Here is a 22500-nt window from a genome sequence, read left to right as displayed (position 1 = left end):
GGGCGAGGGTGTTTTATCTCTCTAGAGATGTTTTAATGGAGACTAGTAATGAACTAGTTGCCTCTTATCTCCCAGTGTTGACAGAGACATAAAAAGCCATGAGTCATACAGAGATAGAGAGTGGAGTGGAGGGAGACTCACAGAGGGATAGTGTTGCATACAGAGGAATAAATAGTCAAGTGTGTTTTTTTGGTGGTTGAAAGGGGGCCCGTCGATCTCTTGACACCTCCTGTTGACAGACATACAAATGTGTTTGAACACAAGGGAGGGAGGGGGGTTGCATAGATATTGATCTCATACATCATGTATTGTGTGTGACATGCTCTTTGTTGTATTGATTAGTTCAGCATGGTTCTGGCAGATTTATGGTCCGTTCAAAGCATTTTGACGTCAATATGACTGAAGAGGAACTGTGAGGATTTGCATATTTAATGACTCAACTCTAGGGTGAGGGAGAGATGCAGAGACGGGGAGACCAAAAGAGAAATAAATGTGTGTATATGTATATATATATATATATATATATATATATAGAGAGAGAGAGAGAGAGAGAGAGAGAGAGAGAGAGAGAGAGAGAGAGAGAGAGAGAGAGAGAGAGAGAGAGAGAGAGAGAGAGAGAGAGAGAGAGAGAGAGAGAGAGAGAGAGAGAGAGAGAGAGAGAGAGAGAGAGAGAGAGAGAGGGGGAGAGAGAGAGGGGGAGAGAGAGAGAGAGAGCAGAAAAATGATGGAGGAAAAACAGATGCATGGAGGAGTGAGATGCATAAAAGAGAGAGAGGAGTTGAGACTGAGTGGTATATCACATGAGTGGGCTATTAGTCACTGCCTCCTTGCCTCCTGCTGTGACTGTTTCCATGGTGATCACTAGCACATTAGACATTAAGCCCCGCCCCCACAGCCCTCAGTGTCTCGTTAACCAATTAACTCTAGAGCCAGTGAAGAGTCAACAAGTGTGACTAGCAACTGAATGTAAATAGTGACTCATCATCATCCATCTGCACCGTCAAGCCTCACACGTTGGTGTCATGGTACATTTCACCAGTCATTAGATTAGACTGGTATTAATGTTCACACTGACACACTGACTTTTGAACTTTGGTATTATTCTCCGAGCATTAAACGTCTCTGCTGAATACCTGGCAACTGCTTCCACGGGTAGAGAGGCTGACTAATAATAGTTTGACGTTGCTGGGTCAGTCCCCAGCACCAAACGGAGAAGTATTCTGTAGCGGAGGGCCCGAGACGGAGTACACGATGCACAGTAAAAATCTTAGTGTTCGTTTAGTTCTGAGAGTGTAGAATTTTAAGCAAATGGACCCATAAAAATCTCTGAGCTTTAATGGATAAATTAACTCTATGGTATTATTTAACACTAATATTTATATCATTTTAAAGTTTCCATTGGTAAAGCTATTACATAGTACATATGATGATCTATCTGTCTGTCTGTCTGTCTGTCTGTCCTACTCTGATATATATTTACTCTGGCTGATCAAAAAGTATAGTGGCTTAATGCTGTCCACTTATGTTCCTGACACATTCAGAAACAATACCGGAAGTCTGCAACTGCTCTGCAATCTCTGCCATCACACTTTTGTGAATGGTTGAAATGCCATCAAGTCTCTTCAGCATCGTTTTGAATGATATCAGATGCAGATGAGATCAGATGCAAATGCAGATACACTGTGTATCTGCATTATGTTCTCTGGGTGAATACATCACCATATGATTATGTGCGTCTGATCTGGAGGGAGACTGGTGGTGTACAGTATGGATATGGCTCTCCCACATTAGCACAGTTAAAGTGCCCTTGAACAATGCAAGGCACCGAGTTCCAAAATGCTTCAGGGGCGCTGCACTGCTGCCAACTCTGCACTCTGTCTTTTCTGAAGCAATGTCTACATGTTTAGGAAGGATCTGCAGAAAAGTAAATTCCAGCTACCTTGTGTGAACTGGCAAATAAAGTGTCCATAACTTCTCTCAGTGAGAACTGTCGTGATGCCAGAGAGATGAGAGCAGCTGCCATGTGTTCCAGCCCAGTTACTGTTCAACCATATTGATTTGATGAAAAGTACTTAGAGGACCACTTCACCCATTTTCAACCTGTCTTCATATAATTGGCCCTCACTAATGCTCATGATAAAATGGTAAGATAAAAAAAAAACCTACTCTGTCTGTGTCTCATAGGAGGGACAGTTCAGAAACCCGCCTACATCTAGGCAGGTTTTTTTTTTTTTCAAACAAGATTTCACATTTTTTATTAACCCAAGAACAATGGCTTCCATTATAGCATGCTAACTTTCCAGGGATAGAAAGCCTGCATTTTCTATTAGCTTGGATTCCCCATCGATGATGTCACTGGTAGGTGGGTTTCTGAACCGTCCACAGCCCTCCTGAGACACAGACGGGGTTGACAAAAATCGTACCATATTATAATGAGTATTAGTGAGGACCAATTATTTGAAGATACTGTAGGTTGGAAATGGGTGAAGTCGTCCTTTAAGAAATAAAACAAATAAAAATAAAAAAAACTTGAAGGATAGGATACCAGCATTGGTGTTAGACTGGATGAAAAAGGTGTGTGTGTGTGTGTGTGTGTGTGTGTGTGTGTGTGTGTGTGTGTGTGTGTGTGTGTGTGTGTGTGTGTGTGTGTGTGTGTGTGTGTGTGTGTGTGTGTGTGTGTGTGTGTGTGTGTGTGTGTATGTGTGCACACGCGCACATGCAAGAGCGTGTGTATGCTGTAAGTAAAATGGTTTATCTACACCACTTCAACAGTGACAGGATAAAAGGAACAGAGATGAGAGCAAACATCTGGGTCTGCCTGTCTGTCTGTCTCAAACTAGAAAGGTGGCGCTCAGTGGGGTGCAAGTCTCCGCCAGGAGGCACACCCCCCTACTTCCCTCCATCATTGTGTTTGTGTGGCGCATGCGATCACGTTGTTCTGCTGTTGGTTATGGCTATGATATAGGATGCTGATCGGTTGTGCCTTGTGTCAATTATGTTTTTGCATGGCCAGACTGGGAACAAAAAAAGGAATGCAAATGACAGCGTGTGTAAGCACGTGGTATGTCAGTCCAAATGGACATAAAGTTGTTAGAGCAGGCACACTGTGTTGAAACTCAGCTCTATTGAGACCCAAGGAATCTGCAGGGAAAAATAGCATTTCTAAAACATAGTGAAACATTTCTGTGTTTACAATTTTTTAGAAAAATCGTGATAATTCCTGAAAATCCTATATTTATATACACAGTTTTTTTTTAAACTTGTTTTTGCTATAATCAGTGGTTCTCAAACTTTTTTCATGTCAAGGACCCCCAAAATTATATGTATTTGGCCGTGGACCCCCATCTCAAAATATTTTGTTCCAGGGACCCCCAGAAGAAAATATTTGAGTTACTGACTGTCTTGTCGTCTTCTAGGGATGGCTCTCCCAAGTGCAAACGTGTGCCAAGCACAATCTTTGTTTCATTAGAAGTCAATCACCAAAGATGGTCCTTTAGTTTAGAGGTTTATCAAACTCAATACTTCCATGGTTAACTTAAATTTGTGTGTTTGGTGTGTTTGGAGCTGTGCTCCATAGATTCCCTGCAACATGTGATTCAATTTGGATGTTGCGCTTATGGAGTTATGGCTCCTCTCATTATTTTGGAATGTATGGAATATATATTTGAAAAACTAATGCTCATTGTTACATGACTCAAGATCATGTGTATATAATTTGGTGAAGATTAATGAAGAAAAAGAAAGAAATCCTGTTCCTGCGACAAACTGCCTTTGATTTCTGCATTGTTTTTAGGTAGCCCACAATATGTGATTCAAATTTGGGGTCAATCTGAGATGAGTTTTGGCATTTGTTTGGCAAATCTGTATGTGATTTTTTTTTTTGAAGAACAGGCAGAAAGCTGGGTTGTTACAGCGCCAAAAATAATCGGGTTCCTCAAGGCCATGTAAAGAAGGAAAGGACAACTACATATAAATTTACGTTTTTGGGCGGCCAATTCCAGCTGGCAGATTCATAACACTGGGAAGCAAACTGGAGCTGAATGTTCGAAGGAATGCATTGAAGTCAATGAGAGCCAGGTGGACAAGCATATGAATAAACACCGTTTCTGAATGATTGTGATCTTATTATCTGACAAAGGTGGCAATCATTCAAAAAATGTGTTCATATGTTTGTCTTCCCAGCTCTCTTTGACTTGAAGACTTTATTCTCTCTACTTAGTAAAACGGGCCTGAGTTGCAACTGTACTTGGTTGCTCTTCTTTCACTCTATACCAAATCAGAAATAGCCAATCTACTCACAATGTGACACGTTATGTGGTTGTAGATCTGCTATTTTTTTGTTGAACGTTCCCCCCAGAAAAGGGATGCTGGGGTTCAAGTGTTTAAACATTCAACACCCTAACAACTGGACAAAACAGCAATGCACATACAGTAGCAACTACATAACAACATAGAACATTAAAATATACAGATTAGATTAATGATAACATATAAGGGGGTGGGGGGCCCGGTTATGGCACATGTAGGATGTCACTCACAGGGAGTGAGCCATTGGTGGAGGCCAGCCAGGGAATTTCAATGCATTCCATCAAACTTCGTGCTCTAGTTTGCCTCCCACGTGTGTCAATGGTGCATGCCATGGTGCATGCCATGGTGCATGCCATGGTGCATGCCATGGTGCATGCCGTTAAGACGGCAGGCCTTATTCAAGATGTTCCTTGAGCCTACTGGCAACAAGAAAGGTGTAGTAGTTTGAAAGATGGACACACACACACACACACAGACACACACACACACACACACACACACACACACACACACACACACACACACACACACACACACACACACACACACACACACACACACACACACACACACACACACACACACAGTGGCAAAAACATAATCTCCAGCACTGCCTTCAGCCTGGCAGAGATAATTTTCTCTCTCTCCCTCTCCCTCTCTCTCTCTCTCTCTCTCTCTCTCTCTCTCTCTCTCTCTCTCTCATATACACACACTAGCTACAGGAAACAGAGATTGGAGGTTTGTTACCATGGCAACAGAACAGAATGCGCTGAGACCTGTCACCATACATGTAGGAACCAATAGGTGTGTGTGTGTGAGAGAGAGAGAGAGAGAGAGAGAGAGAGAGGACAAGTGGAAGAGAGAGAGAGAGAAGAATAAGAGAAAGGCTGTGTTGTGTTGTAACTTGCGTGTGTGTTTGTATGGTGTAACCATAAACACCCATCATGTACAGCTGCTGGGACCACATAACTTCCACAGAGTTGCTTTGCTGTATGTAGTTTGGCAACATTATTGTAGATCGGCTACTATTTTTTTAATCGTTCATTAATTGTAATGGAGGAAACGGTTGAAATAATGGTGATATTGATGAGGTCTTATCACCCAGGCCCAGCCGTACTTCTGACCTACTGCAAGGGTTCCCAAACGTTTCAAGCCGCGAGTAAATGATCATATTTGAACTGTGGACCCCCACCCTGACAAGCACTTGGAATTGTAGGCATTACATTTAGTTTGACAGATACATATTGTGAAAATAACCGAACTGCAAGCTCGTGCAAGGCGTTGTGACCTTGTGACCTTATCGGCAATTTTCACAATGTTTGCCTCTTTCTCACGTAATATTTGACAATTTGGCCATTTTAGTATTAAAAAGGTCTTAAAAGTAATTAAATTGTAACTTTATAAATGCATACTATATGTTTGTTTGTTTACTGTTTGAGTGAGAAAACGATGTTGCACATTAAGCTAATCATCTGGGGACCTCCCAAAATAATTTGGGGACTCCCCTGGGGGTAGTTTGGGAACCACTGACCTACAGTATACACTGATGCACACATTAATGATGCTGCTCACCTCTGTGCTCATCCTGCATTCCCTCCACAACCTTTAGGCCAGTGCTTCTCAACCTGTTTGGAGTTCTGCCCCGCCAGCATGTTTCCATCAATCCTCAAGGACCACATCACCCCACCTCCCCACATTATGCTGTTCCTCATTGCTGTCGGGTGGAAACCTTTTATGTCAAAAAACGTTCCTTTTATGCTATTATTTTAATAAATAAAACATTATAAAATGGTGAAAATGGCCGATCTAAGCTCCCAAAATTATTGAGACATGATTGATAAACTGCAATCCAAAGAGGGAACAAGATAAAAGACCTACCAAGCCATCAACCCAGATAACCTTTACAACCTTTACAACCATATATATATATATATATATATATATATATATATATATATATATATATTTTAAACATTTTCAAATGGACCACCTGCAAAGTATGTCAGGGTCTACTAGTGGTCCGTGGGCCACTGGTTGAGAAACAATGCTTTAGGACTCCATGCCTTGCAGGAAGGTCCAGAAATCATAAAATCCAATACGGAGCTGACTCTTCTTATAAAGGTGAGCTATTAGAGTGGGACCCATAAAAAATGGGAAAGCATCTGGGTCATTTTAGATGTTAGCTACACATAGAGCACATTAGTTATTAAAAAAATAGCAGATATACAAGCTCATAGCGCGTATCTTTGTGCCGTGCTATGAGCTTATCTGCTATTTTTGTTTTGTTTTTTAACATTTTTGCAATCTTTTAATATATATGTATTTTTTAAGCGTTTTTTTTTACTCAAATCTTTGTTTCTGGAGGTCCCTGGAACTAAATATTTTTTAGATGGGGGTCCGTGGCCAAATACATTTGATACAAAAAAGAAAATCAGTGTCCTTGACGTTAAAAAGTTTGAGAACCACTAAAAGTGTTTTCTGATTTAGAAGACATTTGTGGAATGGGCTTAATGGGTTAAGCAGTGCAGAGGCTGGTGGTGAGTCGCTGGACAGCTGCACTTGCCCATCACTTATAGACTGTTTACTGTTACTGGAAGATGCCCACAGCCAGTCAGCCCGTCGATAATTTGTTAAGCACTTTTTGTTATGCAACGACGAGCACTTTCACTATAGCTCATGAATAAATAATAAACATAATGACAGATATACAATATGAGAGCACTGTAATGTACTAGGTACTGTAGCACTTTGCCGTTAGTGTATTAAGTATATTTACTGTACACTCCTCACATGCTATGGCCTCACTGATGTGCAGTATTATTATTGAAATCAGTGGTTCTCAAAGTGAGGTACACCCCCGGGGGTCCTTGAGGGGGCTCCAGAGGGGTCCACTCCTCATCAAAGAGGCCGAACAGATTAAAGATTTGTGAAGGGTCCTAGAAAAGGGTCCTAGAAAAGCCCTCTAAGCTTAGCACCAGAAAGGACCCCCCCCCCCCCCCCAATGTTTACTGTACATATACAGATAGACCACTGGCGTAGCGGTCCAGGCACCTAGGCTCAATGTAGCCTGACAGTGCGTTGCAGGTTCGACTCCCGATCCCAACAGCCTTTGCTGCATGTCACTCCCCATTCTCTCTCCCCATTTCCTGTCAGCCTACTGTCCTGTCAAATAAAGCCATAAAATACATTTAAATAACAACGCTAGTCCCATTGATCAAAGCTGGAACACAATCGATTGATTGATCATTGAAATATGACAAGCTCTGAAAATGCACGCGGCGGGGTGGGCCGCGGGACAGATTTTTCAAGTGCACCCTGATCCAGAAAAGGTTTAGAACCAGTGCTGTTGTCTGTAGTTGAGTGTTTACGACATGCTGTAATGTATTCTGAGCCCGTTTCTGTCAGCTCTTTATTTTCGTTTTTTATTTTTTTAGTTATAGTGTATTGTAGCCTGTTGTCAGATGTTTATGGGGGTATTGTTGGGTCTTTATGGCCTATTTGGTAAATGAGTCCCCTCCGGATTTTGGCTGCTGCATCCAATTTGAGGAATAATGTCCCATAGTGACTTTTTTTCTGCATCTACACTGTAAAAACCCTGAGTTGTAATTAAACTCAGAGTGTACAAATGGACCTCATAACGTTTTACATTCATGTCGTCACTGTCGGGCAGAAACCTTGTATCTCCATATTTCAAGTTTTTATGTTTTTTTGTAAATCGCTCTATTTTATACTTAGTGTCGTAAGCAGAAATAGCAGATCTATACAACTTCACTACTTGTTAGCTTGTAATAGATATTTTATTTCTTCTGCTTCCTGAAAAGTAACATTTTTGGACATGGAAGGTTTCAGGCTGATGGCGACAATCTGCTCTCACTGATAGGAAGTGTGCCATAGCAGTGCTAGAGCTCCATGGTGTCTTTACTGCTGTTTTACTACATAAAGTTAGTATAAAACAAGTGAACCTCCAATTATTGTTCCATTCAGTGTCAAATGTACCCGGGAACCACACGGTGTATTTCATAATGTAACCTAGCATTTTGTCTTCTTTTATGGGTTTTATTGAGGACATTTTATGAGGCATAATGGTGATATTTAAATGGTAGTGTGCTGTATCGTGAGAGAGAGAGAGAGAGAGATTAAACGGTGAGACAGGAAGAGTCAATGGAAGACATACTGTATAAAGGAGTGTGTGTGTGTCTAGAGACCAGTCTTTGCTTAATTCTTATTCCACTCACACTCAGCCAAATGAGCTAATGGGCCTGACAACTCTCACACAGAGAGCATGACACGTGGATGGGCAGAAAGTGGCTTTTAGTTAACCCCTTGGCTACTTGTCTAGTCAGACAGTCTGCCAGGCACACAGACAAACCCTTAAACACACCGTACAGCAGTCTTTTCCTTTTTCTTCTCTTGTCGTCACTTTTCTCAATTAACTCTGTAGTGCTACAGTAACTTATGTCTGTCTGACATTACACACTATTAAAACACATTTAAAGCTAAATGTGGTTTGGTTTACTTGTCATGGTTGTTAAGCACTATAAAGGTTGTCTATTTTCAGCAAAGTTTAGATTTGTCCAACCCTACATCCACCCTTTCCAATGTGTGTATTTCTGCATTCAGCTCAGACATGCACACATGACGTATTTGAATAATATTGTAACATTTCAAATATCTTGAGCTTTGTTGCCATATTAATGCAGCCGATTATGGATTGCTTTGGCCCCAAACCAAATGACATCATCATCATTGATATAGTCATTATCGTTAATGTATAATTACATTATAACAATCATGATCATCAAAGCTTTCCCACACAGAAAATGGTTACTCTCTCCTTATTTTTTCCCCCTATAGAGATCGAATAGAGATCTTACTATTTTTGCACTTCCTCCCACATACTTGTGCAGTGCTGTGCACAAATGCGGCCATTTACTGTAACTGTAGGAAACACTTCCGTGTGTGCGTGCGTGCACGTATGCACACGCATGCGTTTGTGCACTCATGTGGGCACTATATACTGTAGGACTGACACGCCAACTGTTGTTAAGTTTAGTGGACAGCTGGACCAGTGTTCATTATTGCTGATAGTTCTATTTGGAAGACTGCGACTTTGAAGAGAGACAGACAGAAAGTCTGTGAGAGAGAGAGAGAGAGAGAGAGAGTGTGTGTGAGTGTTTGGGGGTTACTACAGCAGTATCAATCTCACCTTGTCAACGACACACAGAATAGCGAAACACTTGGACAGATGTCTGGTGTGCGCGTGTGTGTGTGTGTGTGTGTGTGTGTGTGTGTGTGTGTGTGTGTGTGTGTGTGTGTGTGTGTGTGTGTGTGTGTGTGTGTGTGTGTGTGTGTGTGTGTGTGTGTGCACGCGCGTGTGTGCGCGTGCGTGCGTGTGTGGGCGAGTGTAAGATTATTTGCATGACTGCTTGTCTACATCTCATCATGATCAAGTACCACTTCCATATTTCCTCCTCTCAAGAACTGTATACGTGGCAGAAATGATGCTATAAAATTCAAGTTTGTTTGTATAATATCCATTAATTAGACCCAGACTCTAGTGTTTAACCAGCGGCAGAGAGGCTCTCAGCGATACGGCAGCTTTGTAGGTGAGAAACATGAGAAGGAAGGAAGTAAACGTCCCACAACTCTGAAATGTTCTGGCTGTATCCTTTCCCCACTGACCTCCTGTGTTTGCTCTGCATCAAAGGAGGACAGTGGAGAGACTGAGGAATCAAACACCTGTCTTTTTTTAGCCCCTGATGCAGCCTAAAGCCTCATTCATACTTGTTTGCGTGTCGCTGTTCCGTACCGAAAATAGACGATCTACAATATCAGTATAGTACTGATTGTAGTACAGTATAGTACATCGGGCGTAACATAAAGGCCTACTCAAGGGATACACACACACACACACACACACACACACACACACACACACACACACACACACACACACACACACACACACACACACACACACACACACACACACACACACACACACACACACACAATGACTTGTACTTTTAACCCCAAATTAGCACATTTACAATTACATGTAATCGTATCAGCCAGTAGCCTATGTATATAATTATCATATAGCTTGATGTGCGCTTCTGTACATGATGCACATGACGCAGAATGTTAACACTGTAGAATTGAATATTCCAGAAGATGCTGTACAATCTTTTTTTAAGTGGGTCAAGAAGAGGAGAGAATAGGAAAAGAGAGGAGATACTGTAAGTGGAAAAGAGAGGATATAAGTGGACAGGAGAGGAGAGGACAGGCAGACTAGAGGACTGTTGGAACACTCTATAGGTCACTGGACACAACCAACCTAAACTTTAAAAACAAATGTTGCTGTCAGGCAGAAACGTTGTATCTTCATATCCTTTTTTTAAATGTAAAAATATTTTATACTTTTTGCAAAAGTACCTAAATTCGCAGATCTACAGCCTCACAATGGCATGATTTCACACATTATGACTTTGTAGATTTGCAATTTCTTTATTTTTGAACGTTTTTGCCGTCACAGTTTGAGAATACGACTTTATAACTACATTGGATCTCTCTCTCTCTCTCTCTCTCTCTCTCTCTCTCTCTCTCTCTCTCTCTCTCTCTCTCTCTCTCTCTCTCTCTCTCTCTCTCTCTCTCTCTCTCTCTCCCACAAAATGCGTTTTGTTCCCCCTCACCTGCATGCACAATACGCCTCCCTACATCCCGGTATTGACAAAAGCCCCACAAACTAATCCGGTATGTGGAGTGTGTTTCTGGAGACAGAATTAGGTGGATAACACTGGATAGCCTCCCTCGCCCCTCACTACCTCCCACTAGCTCATGCGTGTGTGTATGAGTACGATTAGATTTACCCACAGTGAGCTGTGGACTTATCCAGATTAACTGTTTTGACATGGATAGAGCTCCTTACTCCAAAAGTGAAGAATGTGGAAAAAGTCCTCTGTAGTTGAACAAAATGAGGTTCGCTTGTTAAGTCAATTGACTGAAGGTAGCTGTTAGCACTGCTAACCGTTGCTGCTGTAACCTTATCCTTGATTAACCACTTGTAAACCACTTAACCACCAACATTAACGAGCTAATAATGACATAAATGGGATGCCTGGGTTAAAGTGGTTAAAACACTTTCTCTCCTGGAGAGCCCTTTCATTTTATGGCACTCGAAGCACCAATGTGGGCCTTGACCTGTATATTATACTGGTCAAGGAGACATTGGTGTATTTTCTTGTAAATGGATTTAGCCTTTGAGTTCGTGCCCAGAATCAGACCGTTCTTTTTAAACTTTACGTGTGTGTGTGTGTGTGTGTGTGTGTGTGTGTGTGTGTGTGTGTGTGTGTGTGTGTGTGTGTGTGTGTGTGTGTGTGTGTGTGTGTGCGTTCAACATTGCATTGAGTTTTTTCTTATTGATCAATTTTACTTTTTGATCAGCCAGCATGAATAATGGATGGATGGATGGATGGATGGATAGATAGATCGACCTTTATTGATCGCGAGGGGAATTCAGTTGTCATGACAGCACTGCAGTGAGGGTGAAAGTAGTAGGGTAACACTAATTAGAATAGGATAGCCATATAAAAGACAGTATTAAAGATAACTTAACATCTAACCTGGCCCTCTGCGCCTGTGATGGATTGCATAATGCATGCATAATTTAGAAGCCATTACTAGATAGAAATAGAGACATAGGAATTATGCACATTCAATCACCAATAAAAACAGCATATAAATAGACTTTAACACCTAAAGTCTTCCCAGGAAGTCTGCATTTGGACTGACTGGGTTAGAACAGAACCATTTGCAGATACGGTATCATGTGCAATCTGGCATAGTAGATACAGTATGTACAGTAGGCCTATGTATGTACCGAGTATCAACAGTTATATAGATTAATAGTACATACAGGTATAGTTATAGGTATAGTTAGATCTGAATATAGGCAAAATTATAATCTATGTAAAGCTGTAATAATGCACCACCACTAGTGGGTGAAATACCCTGAAACAAATAACACTTGTTCTATTACATATGGGCGTAATCTGCTTTATTTGCATTCATGTATATGCTAAAAGTGTTATTTTAAGTTGCTTTCATTCCTACTTCTGGTTGCTCACTCACATAGCACAGCAGTAACAGATAAAGATTATCCACAATACTTGGACTTATATCATGACCAGGTATGCAGCTTATACGATTCTACCAAAGTTCAACATTGCTTTAGCTGCCATCTTGGAAACATTTAATCCTAGCCATCAAAATCTAAAAATGCAATTGAGCACAATTATGGCTATAGGTTTCATGGATTAGTCTCCCATAGGGCAACCCATGTTAACGAAATAAATTGTGCCTTGTATTTAGCAATGTTAAAACAAGAGGGGTTTAATTACTTCACGCTGCATTCCATATCACTACACTTCATCTATCTACAAATGCGAGCAATTTGTGCATGCGTGTCAAGGTGTGAGTTTGTTCAAATTTGGTTAAATAAAATATCTCTGTATTTGCCAGTGAATCAATGTTCCCTTAAAAGACCGATCCTGCACTATACACATTCACACAGAAAGAATTGTCGGCTAAACAGTTACTGTCTAAGGTGATCAAATGTCATGAAACAAAAAGAAAGTGATATAATGCTCTGTAAGCCCAAACGGGACACACTGTAACGGAGCAATTTGGTACATAAATGACAGCTGATATTTCAAAATGAAGAACGGAGGTGAAAGAGTAAAGGAAGTTGTGAAATTAACAGCGCATATGCTGTCTCAAGTCTGAAGTGAAAATAGGACGTGTGAGTGAAAGGACATTTTTAATTTGTCATGATTCACTGTGAGTGCAATATGCAAGCTGTTGACAAGGCCCCTTCCAGTACTTTTTTTGTGTTTTTTCAGCTACATTGTTTCCAGAGGCACCATGGATTGTTTTTGACAAGTATATTTTGAACTAAAGTTCAACATTTTAAGCTCCTACTGAAAGGTTATGGGTATGTCTAAGAAAGTGACAGACCATTATCCCTGCACTTTACTTGAATGAAACTATTATTTTGTGTTCCATCTACCTCTTTGTAACTGAGCAGCAACAGTCTTACCCTTTTCGTACAGTTAAAGGCTCAAATGAATATGGTCTAATGACCCCTGACTGGAAAATCCTCCAGATCTCAAGGTGAAGGTGGAGTAGAGTGATCTTCCACCCCAAAAAACTGCTTTGAGACCTTGCTTTCACTCTACAGCTTTACATCGGCCTCGAGAGAAATTACCTGCTAGTCCGCCTGCTTGACATAGCGTGGGGAGTAATTGAAGATGTTGGTGGGGGCGCTAAACATAAAAAAGTGCATTAGTATTTTATCAAGCCAATTAAAATATTCATACGTAACTTACACTCTTTTAACTCCTTGCACTGTACATTAGGAGTGAGTGAGTGAATCTTTATATAGATTTTTGGAGCAACTTGTAAATGCGGCCCAGACTGTATGTCTGGGCCGCATTTCATTGTCCTGGACAAAGCAGGTAGAGGTGAATTCTCACACCAGGACAGGAGGTGAAAAACACAACCTGGGAGAGAGGGGAGAATGAGAGGGAAGCAGGATTTTCCTGCTGTATTACATACTTTGGTACCATACATACCCCAGGCTTTTGTTATTAATTTACATAATTTCTATTTGAACACAGGAAGGCAAATACTCTTACTAAGGTTAGCCTCGATGTAAATTCATAGCATGAGCTGTGTATTATTTTCCTGTTTGTGTCTGTGTGTGCACACGTACTTTGGACCCATGCCATGTTCTCTGCCTCGCTTTCTCTTTCACTGTGTACCTCACTGAATGTCGCTTTCTCTTTCACTGTGTACTTCACTGAATGAGGCACTCTGTTTACCCTTAAATCAATTGCCTCCACCGGGATGAATAGATATTAATTGAAAAGAATCATGATCATTTAGCTACTTTGAACCTGGCGGCTGGCGTCTCCATTTTTGGGCATCTCATTGACAACCCTTTGCAAAAGTTTCAAAGGCTTTAATGTATTTTTGGAAAATAGCAGATCTGCAAAATATAATGCATTGTGAGCTACTTTGAAACCTTTTTAATATGGCTTAAGTGTTAACTCATCATAGTGATGTACATACTGTAACCTTGTAGTTCCCAAACAGTCCAGGCTTTTCAGGAAGTAAAAAAAGGTGCAATTGATTTACTCTTTGATGCCGATTTCTAACATTTTATCGGACTAATCGGTCGAGCCATTCTTGAGACACGCTGTGGACACACTCACTCAAACACACTTTTATAGTAGGATTTTTACTTAAGTAAAAGTATCAATACCCTATTGTAGAAATAGTAAATATTATATTGTATATATAATATTGTAAAAAAAAGTTTTCAAATGTATAAAAATCTTTTGAAAATAGGAGATCTACGAGCTCACAATGCGTTGCATCGCGATGCATTGTGAGCTTGTAGATCGGCTGTTTTCAAATTGCTTAAGTATCTATATAGGTCTGAGATGTTTTTTTTAAAAATAATAATCAAAACTACAAAGTAACTATAACTAAAGTTTTCTAGTAATTGTAGTGGAGTAAAAAAGTACAACATTTCCCTTTTGAGATGTAGTGGAAAGTAAGTAAAAATGTAGAAAATTGAAAATACTCCAGTAAAGTAAAAATGTGCTTTGAGTAAATGTACTTAGTTACTTTCCATCACAGTGAACAACATCAGTTGATCTATAATTTTCCTTCGATGTACAAACAAGCCACAGCAGGGAAACTCATATATTCTATAAGAAGTACAGAGAGTTTGAAAAGCATATTATGCTACAACAGTTACGTAGCTAGACTTTCTGCACCCTCACACAGGACATTGTCAGCTGGACATAAAATGTTCAAATTCTCTTTTAAAAGCAGCTATATTTTCTGTAGTAGTGTTTTATTTCCTATGGAACAAGTATTTCCTTCAGCGCACACAATGGACCACTGCCACAGCACCACATGCATTTCATAAGGATTATGTTCCTCTTGTGACTGCAGAGACAGAAACATTTAATAATGGTTTTGCCTTTGGAGAGCACCACTCCGCAGCACTGCTATTTACGATAGCATGGTGGTTGCAATAAATACTTAGAGGGTTCCTGTAGAGCGCTGGTTCTAAAACGTTTTGTGCCCAAGGCACAGCAAAGGGCGAGTCAAAATCTCAAGGCCTGTATATACTATATACTATATACTACGCCTGCATTAATATCTGTGCAAAATAGCCTCTGTAACAGTATACTGTGTACACTGTCTATACTCTATACTACTCTGGAAACATTTATTTTTATTTACTAAATAACATGTCTAAAAGTTACGTTTAGCCACTTAAGCTTCTGGGAGTGGGAGTACCAGTGACAACCAGGAACAGACTGGCGACCAGGAAGAGTGTGGTGACATCTTGAGACACAGAGGACGGCCGGAGAGACGGCGACCCGGGGTGGAGAGGGTTGACAGCTCAAACCACTTCTTCCGTTAGGAAGAACCGAAAGCTACAGGGTGCAACATCTCAACTAACCTGGCCTGGCATCGGTCGGACTGATGCCGTGGATTCACTCACAAAGTGCCACGTGTGAGTGGATCCATGTTGTCTGTCTGGCTTGCGCCAGGCTAACCCTAACCCCCAATTAGCACTGTCTCTAACTACCCCCAAGAGACAGTGGGGGCAGTAGCATGCCACGTCTGATCAGCCTTGATCGACCAGGCGGGTCGCCTGGAGGAGGGTGTCTGTTGCAAGACCCGAAACATCCAGCGACTCCAGGTAACAACACTGATGATGTGTCCAAGTTTGTGCATCACTTGATGTTTTATTAACTAACAAGCCCTAATTATTGTCTCCGCCAGGCCGAAGGCATGTTTTACCCTCCGTCCGTGTGTGTCCGTCCGTGTGTCCGTCCGTCCTGTCCCTGTGTTACCACCAAATATCCGGCACCGTTGGCCCGGTCGCTGCGAAACTGTGCACACACACTCCCTGGATACCAATTCAGAACCTCTGCCTCAAATTTTTCACATGGGCCTGTTATAGCGCCACCAGGAGGCCGATTTGTGTAAAACCCATTTTTTTTACATTACTCCTACAGTTTTTAACCAAACGTCATGCAAAGCGATACACAGTATCTCTATAGTCATGTGATCAACCCTGATCTGTCCGATTTCCCATATTCCATCCTCATTGGTTAAGGTTGCCATCCAAAGTTTGCAGGATTGGTCCGTTTTGAACAAACTGCCTCAAATCATGAACGCAGCTTGCAATTTCCGTGAAATTTCACACGCACATTCCCACTAGGCCGAGGAAGAAATTACACCCTTTTCACATTGGCCTGTTATAGCGCCACCAGCAGGTCTAATTTAGCAAAACACATTTTTGGAACAAAATGCCTCAAATCATGAATGCTGTGTCTGATTGCCGTGAAAGACCTAAGAATAAATGGCACCCTTTTCACATTGGCCTATTATAGCGCCACCAGGAGGCCAGAATAACGTACCTGACCTGGCGGAGACCTGTGCTCCGAGGAGCACTTTCTTTTTTGAATACAAACATTCACCTAATACAATTAATTCACATAATAAATCGGGGAATGAGTGCACACAAAGTTCTGATTTAGCCCATCAAGAAAATTATACCTTTTTGTATAGTTGTGTATATTGAAGTAATAATGTGTGGTTGTCACAAAATCCCAAGGCACACCTGAACTTGTCTCTCAGCACAGCATTGTGCCTCGGGACACTGTGTTTAAACCCCTGCTGTATACTGTAGTTACTATTGCAGTGTACTGTTGTTGAGTTCAGTGGTCTTTAACGTTTTTCAGTCCAAGGACCCCTTAGCTAAGAGAGAGATGAAGCAGGGACTCTCACTACATATTGTAAAGATTGGGTTGCAGATTCAACTTTTTCATAGATAGCTTCATAGACTTGTTTGACTGCACTATCATCAGTGTTAAATTAGTTTTTTCTTTTGTTTTTTTGTTTACACTTTATCTTCTCTATTAATATGTTGCATTCATGTTAATGCGTATTTTCAGACATATAAACCACTCAAACCCTGGCCTCAGTACTTAGTAAACCTGACCTTTGGAGCTGTACTTGGTCTGCTCTTTTTCCCCTTCTATACCAAACCTCTATAGCCGATCTACATCAGCTATTTTCGGCTAATGTTCCCCTCAGAATAGGGATGCGAGGGTTGAAGCTCCTATCACACAAAGATTTGGTGGCCCCCCTGTAGTGACTCTGAGGACCCCCTAGGGTGCCCGGGACCCCCCTGTTGAAGACCCCTGGTTTAGATCCATGGAACCCCTGCTGTATAGTTTAGATCCATGGTAAAACTACCTGCGTTCTGGTGAAAGGTGTGACTCAGTTGCCTCTTGAGGAACAGAAATGATGGCTGTCAGGAGCACAGTGTGACATCAGTTCTCACACAACAAGCAACAAAAGCTACATTCCAGTTCTCTCTGTCGACTCCTGTCAGTTCACTCACCTCTCTCGCTGTAAGACTTACTGAAGACTAGAGCAGAGAACCATCTCTGTCAGCAAAACAACAAAAGGTTCAACAGTCAGTGGGGAGTTTGCTACCTTTCATGTTCTTTTTTTCTTCTTTTGCTTTTCTGTTGTTGTTTTTTGTTTTTCCTCTCCACTTTCTTCACTTTCACTCCCCACTTTCCTTCTCTGTCTGCTTCTCTGTCAGTTTGCGCTGGCAACAAAGTTTCTAGCAGCCAACATGGGACTTACTTTATTTATTTATTTGCCTGGACAGGCTTGCATTGTGAATTCATTCCTAGAGTTCAACTGGGCATGTGTCTCGTTTGAGGGCATAGACAGTATGGCCCTCATTTATCAACGCGGTGTAGACCAAATAATGGGCGAGATCACCGCAACTTTCTGCATTTATCGATATAATAGAAAAATTCCATTGACCGGATCTGTAGAGGGCGCAGCTGAGTAACTAAATAATGTTTTCCTTCAGGTGAAATATTTAACATTTTGCCCAAAAAGTGTATTTTAGACATGAGGTGGGGGGCTCAGAGTGTTAGTAGAGTTGGCTTTCAACTCCATAAAACCGTCTTTGTTTTGGTGAGTAGCGAAAGTGTATTTTTTATTTTTTACTGCAGACGAGAGGCTGTGCAGCCTGTGGTGCGTGCGCAAAGGCTCGAATGGACCAGAGCTAGGTTGAGGATATAAACACGACACTCCAAACCTGTGCCCAGCCCAGGTGATTCTTCATGCTGTGGATTTATTTGAGCCACCGAGAGATTGGACATTTTACCCTCCCAACACACACCAGCCTTCATCCATTAATGTCTATGCATTCATTCATCAGTCACTCCATAAACGTTCAGATTATGAGTGCCTCTGAGGCTATCTCTCATTAAAGTGGCAGCACAGGACTCACTGCAGCCCGCCCGAGTCTCACGGGGAATTACTTTATTTTAGTGCAACTCTGCTCGGTATGGGTTAAATAATTTAATATACAAACGTATTCCATTGATGGAGATGTGATTGGTGTCATATTCTGTCATTTATGTAGGCTATTTAAGGGCATGTTATTTAAATGACGCTTGGTTTCAGCTGTCAGATTTATCAAAGCTCCGACCAAATATACTGTATAGGATCCTGTGATAAATCTCACTCGGACGTTGGCTTACGGGCAAATTTAAGCCAAAAAAGATAAGCCGTTTTTTAAGCTCCATTGATAAATGAGGGTGAGTGTGTCTTAACATAGACCTAACACCACCACCACCATTCTATGCCATCGCTGTAAGCTTAAACTTAATCTCTCAAGAACAGATTCCGAGCTGCGCTACTGCATCTGTCGGGAGGGCCATTCAGAACGTGTGAACATTGGCCTACAAGTGGGCGGGCCTTAGACCAGGAAGCAAGCTAGGCTTTACCCAATCAAATGTAGTGGGTGGGATTTAAATCTGTGAGTTCACTTTCTAATGTGTTCCCACTGGAAACTAACCCAAACTCATTCAACAATGCCGTCCTCGGAGCCAACAACACCACGGAAAGTTATTATCATTTTAACTTGTTCATCCATTATAGAAGCAAGTGGGCATATAACCAAAACGATCCATGTTCCGTGGGAGAAATGTTGTTAGTGTTCCGTGGGAGACATTGACGTTGTCAGTAGTAATGAAAACATAGGCGCCCCCACCGGAAGAGGAGGGCAGATCAAACGGGCCAACTTCCTGTATCCACAGTCTATTGGGAGGTCCACCCAGAGTCAAATTCAAAGGAAAAAAACAGCAGAGGGCGCAGTTTATTCTTTTTTTTTTGACGATGGGTTCACAGATTGGCTTGAACTTTTAACGTGCACCTAACTCCATGCACATTCTGCTCTAAATTAATAATGGGCCTCAAAAACAAACCAGCAATGTCAACAAGCTGTCAAACTAAATAAAACCAACATGGACAGTCCCCCCCCCCCCCCCCCCCCACACTTCTCTCTGCAGTGTGTTATTGTTTATCAAATTATCAAGCCCTGGAAGGCATAACAATTCGTATGTAAACACACTTTTTGAGCATAGTTTTTAAATAAACGGGAGGATCACCAGATGTACAATGCTTAACTGCATCGTGTGTGTGTGTGTGTGTGTGTGTGTGTGCGCGTGCTGTCAGCTGTAGTCTTTATTATGGGCTGATTTAGATCTAGTTCAATGTGTCTGTCAGACATTTGTTGAGATGGGTTAAGGAGGCAGTTAGATGGAAACTAAGTGGCTGTTTTCTCCCCAAGAACAAGTGCAACAAACCAGATGTCAGAAAGGCAACGCAATTTCCCTCCAAATCTACAGTTAACTAGGCAATATTTATGCAACAATACCAAACCAAAACATAGCAGTGCCATCTGTAGAAATGGCGTGCATTGCATTCTACCGTATTCATTGACCCTGCACATTTACGGAACAAGGGCATGAGTCACGTAAAGTGTTGTTTTCCTTGCATTGCCCTCATAAAATCTAAATGGAAGGGGATTGATATCAACAATAAAGTGCACAAGCTGGATCAGGGCTTAGGGACACATTTTTCCAGGGTAGAGATGGCCAGAAGAATTGCTGTTTCCTTCATATCTTTATACTGTAGCTTATACACGTTAACATTTACCCCCTAAAATCCATACTTGAAGCCCTCCACACTCAAACTTAATTTGACTGACAGTGACAGACACTTATTTGCCAACTACTGTACAGTAGCTAGGCAACTGATGTAATGCCCGGTTGACTGACTGACCGACTGGCAGACCTATGTATGGGTTCGCTGGCTGGTTGACTGATTGGCAGGATAAGAACGTGGCTACTCAGACAGACAGACAGGCTGGCTGACTGTCTGTCTGTCTGATGAACCTGCTGATTAGCTGGGATGGGCAGTGTACCGGCTGACATTTCAAAGAACAGAAGCAACAGAAGCTTCCCGGGATGAGGTATAGTTAACGTCATTCAAACATATCCACTAACTACAGTAAAGTTTTAAAAGTGATGCAACCTGTGAGCCAGGCAGCATTGGTAGAAAAAGTAAAAACATTTTTTTACTTAAGTAAAAGTATGCAATGCAGAAATACTCCATTACAAGTAAAAGACCGGTAATAAAAATGTACTTGAGTAAAAGTACTCGTTATGCAGAATGTCCTGTTCACAAATTATCATACAGTGTAGCCTATGTCTAAAATGTATAAAAATCTTTAAAAAAACAACGCATAGCGACGTGTTGTGAGCTTGTAGATCTTCTATTTTCAAATAGCCAAAGTTATAATAGCCAAATAGGGCTGAAGTGGTAAATGTATGTTTTTTTTAATAATAATCAAAATCTATTAAGTAACTAGTAACAAAATGTATCAAATATTGTAGTAGTAAAAGTACAATATTTGCCTCTGAGATGTAGTGGAGTAGAAGTAAAAGTACAGAAAAATGGAAATACTCCAGTAAAGTAAAAGAAATCCTCAAATTTGTACTTAAGTACAGTACTTGAGTACATGTACTTAGTTACTTTACACCACTGCCAGGCAGTTGCTGTGGTGTCTATGAGTGGACAGGTAAAGTTGAAAAGATTTATTTTTTTACTATCTGGGATACAGGCGACGCTGCTTAACGTGATAACAGATATGATGAGGTTTCAACATCATATTTCGACCAAACAGAGGGTCACAGAAAGTTTAAAAGGGAACATAGTGGATAAATTGGTATTAAAACTAATATGTTATTTTGACAGTATGAATAAAATACTGTAATACTATAAATATTTCAGTTAGAAATAATGCTATAGGCCAGTAGGTTAGACTTACAATAACATGTTTTGTTTGATTAGGCCACATAAAGACCAACTACATTATATAATACAGGTCACTATCTGGAGACTAATTGCGACAAAATGACTGTACATTTGAACTTCACCTTAACCGTGTCTCCCTGACTCGCCCCTGTCTCTCCAGTGTCTCTCCATGCATAGCCCGACTACTCCTAAGCTCTCCTTCTTTGATGAATGAGAATACAATCATTCCATTTCTCATCGTCGATGATCAGTTTTTAATTTCTTTAAGTACCAATCTTTTCTTTCATAAATCCATTACAACCTTCACTTTATTTATTTCATTTATTATGTCCTGCTCTATCTCATCCCACTCTCTCTGTATCTCCCTCCCTCGCTCTCCCCATCTCTCTCTCATTCATAATCATCCATCCATAATAGGAAGTACACTGGTTTTATGCCCTTATAACTAGAATCATTTATATGCAAGTAATACTCTTTGCCTTTCTGTTACGCACGCACGCACGCACGCACGCACGCACGCACGCACGCACGCACGCACGCACGCACGCACGCACGCACGCACGCACGCACGCACGCACGCACACTCTCATGCTCTCATGCGGCCAGGTTGTGTGAGTGGGATGTGGTGATGTGTCATCTCTAACAAGCCATCATCCATCACCCTAAAATCATACCACTCAGCAATACTGATTACAGAGAGAGAGAGAGAGAGAGAGAGAGAGAGAGAGAGAGAGACGAGAGAGACGGAGAAAAAGAGAGAGAGGGAGAGTGAAGGACAGGGCGAGGTAAAAGACAGGCGAGCACTGAGGGGTGTTGTGGAAAGCAAATCTCTATATCCAAACTACTGACAGTTTTTTTAGGAGGCCGGCCGGGGCAATACCCGCAAGGACTGGCAGGTGGTACACAGGG

At 41.3% G+C, this 22500-nt stretch overlaps 1 protein-coding gene across 1 annotated transcript in view; it reads left to right on the top strand.

The window, feature by feature from the left end:
* The window catches only part of LOC311051108 (CUB and sushi domain-containing protein 1-like), a gene marked incomplete at its 3' end in the record, with an annotated part of 707106 nt that overhangs the window by 95511 nt on the left and 589095 nt on the right, over positions 1–22500 (top strand). The window lies entirely within an intron of this gene.

This window comes from Gymnoscopelus microlampas, assembly GCF_963454915.1.
Source record: "Gymnoscopelus microlampas genome assembly, chromosome: 1".
Lineage (NCBI taxonomy): Eukaryota > Metazoa > Chordata > Actinopteri > Myctophiformes > Myctophidae > Gymnoscopelus > Gymnoscopelus microlampas.
The sequence above is the reverse complement of the archived record's forward strand: the minus strand, read 5'-3'. Positions and strand labels throughout refer to the sequence as shown.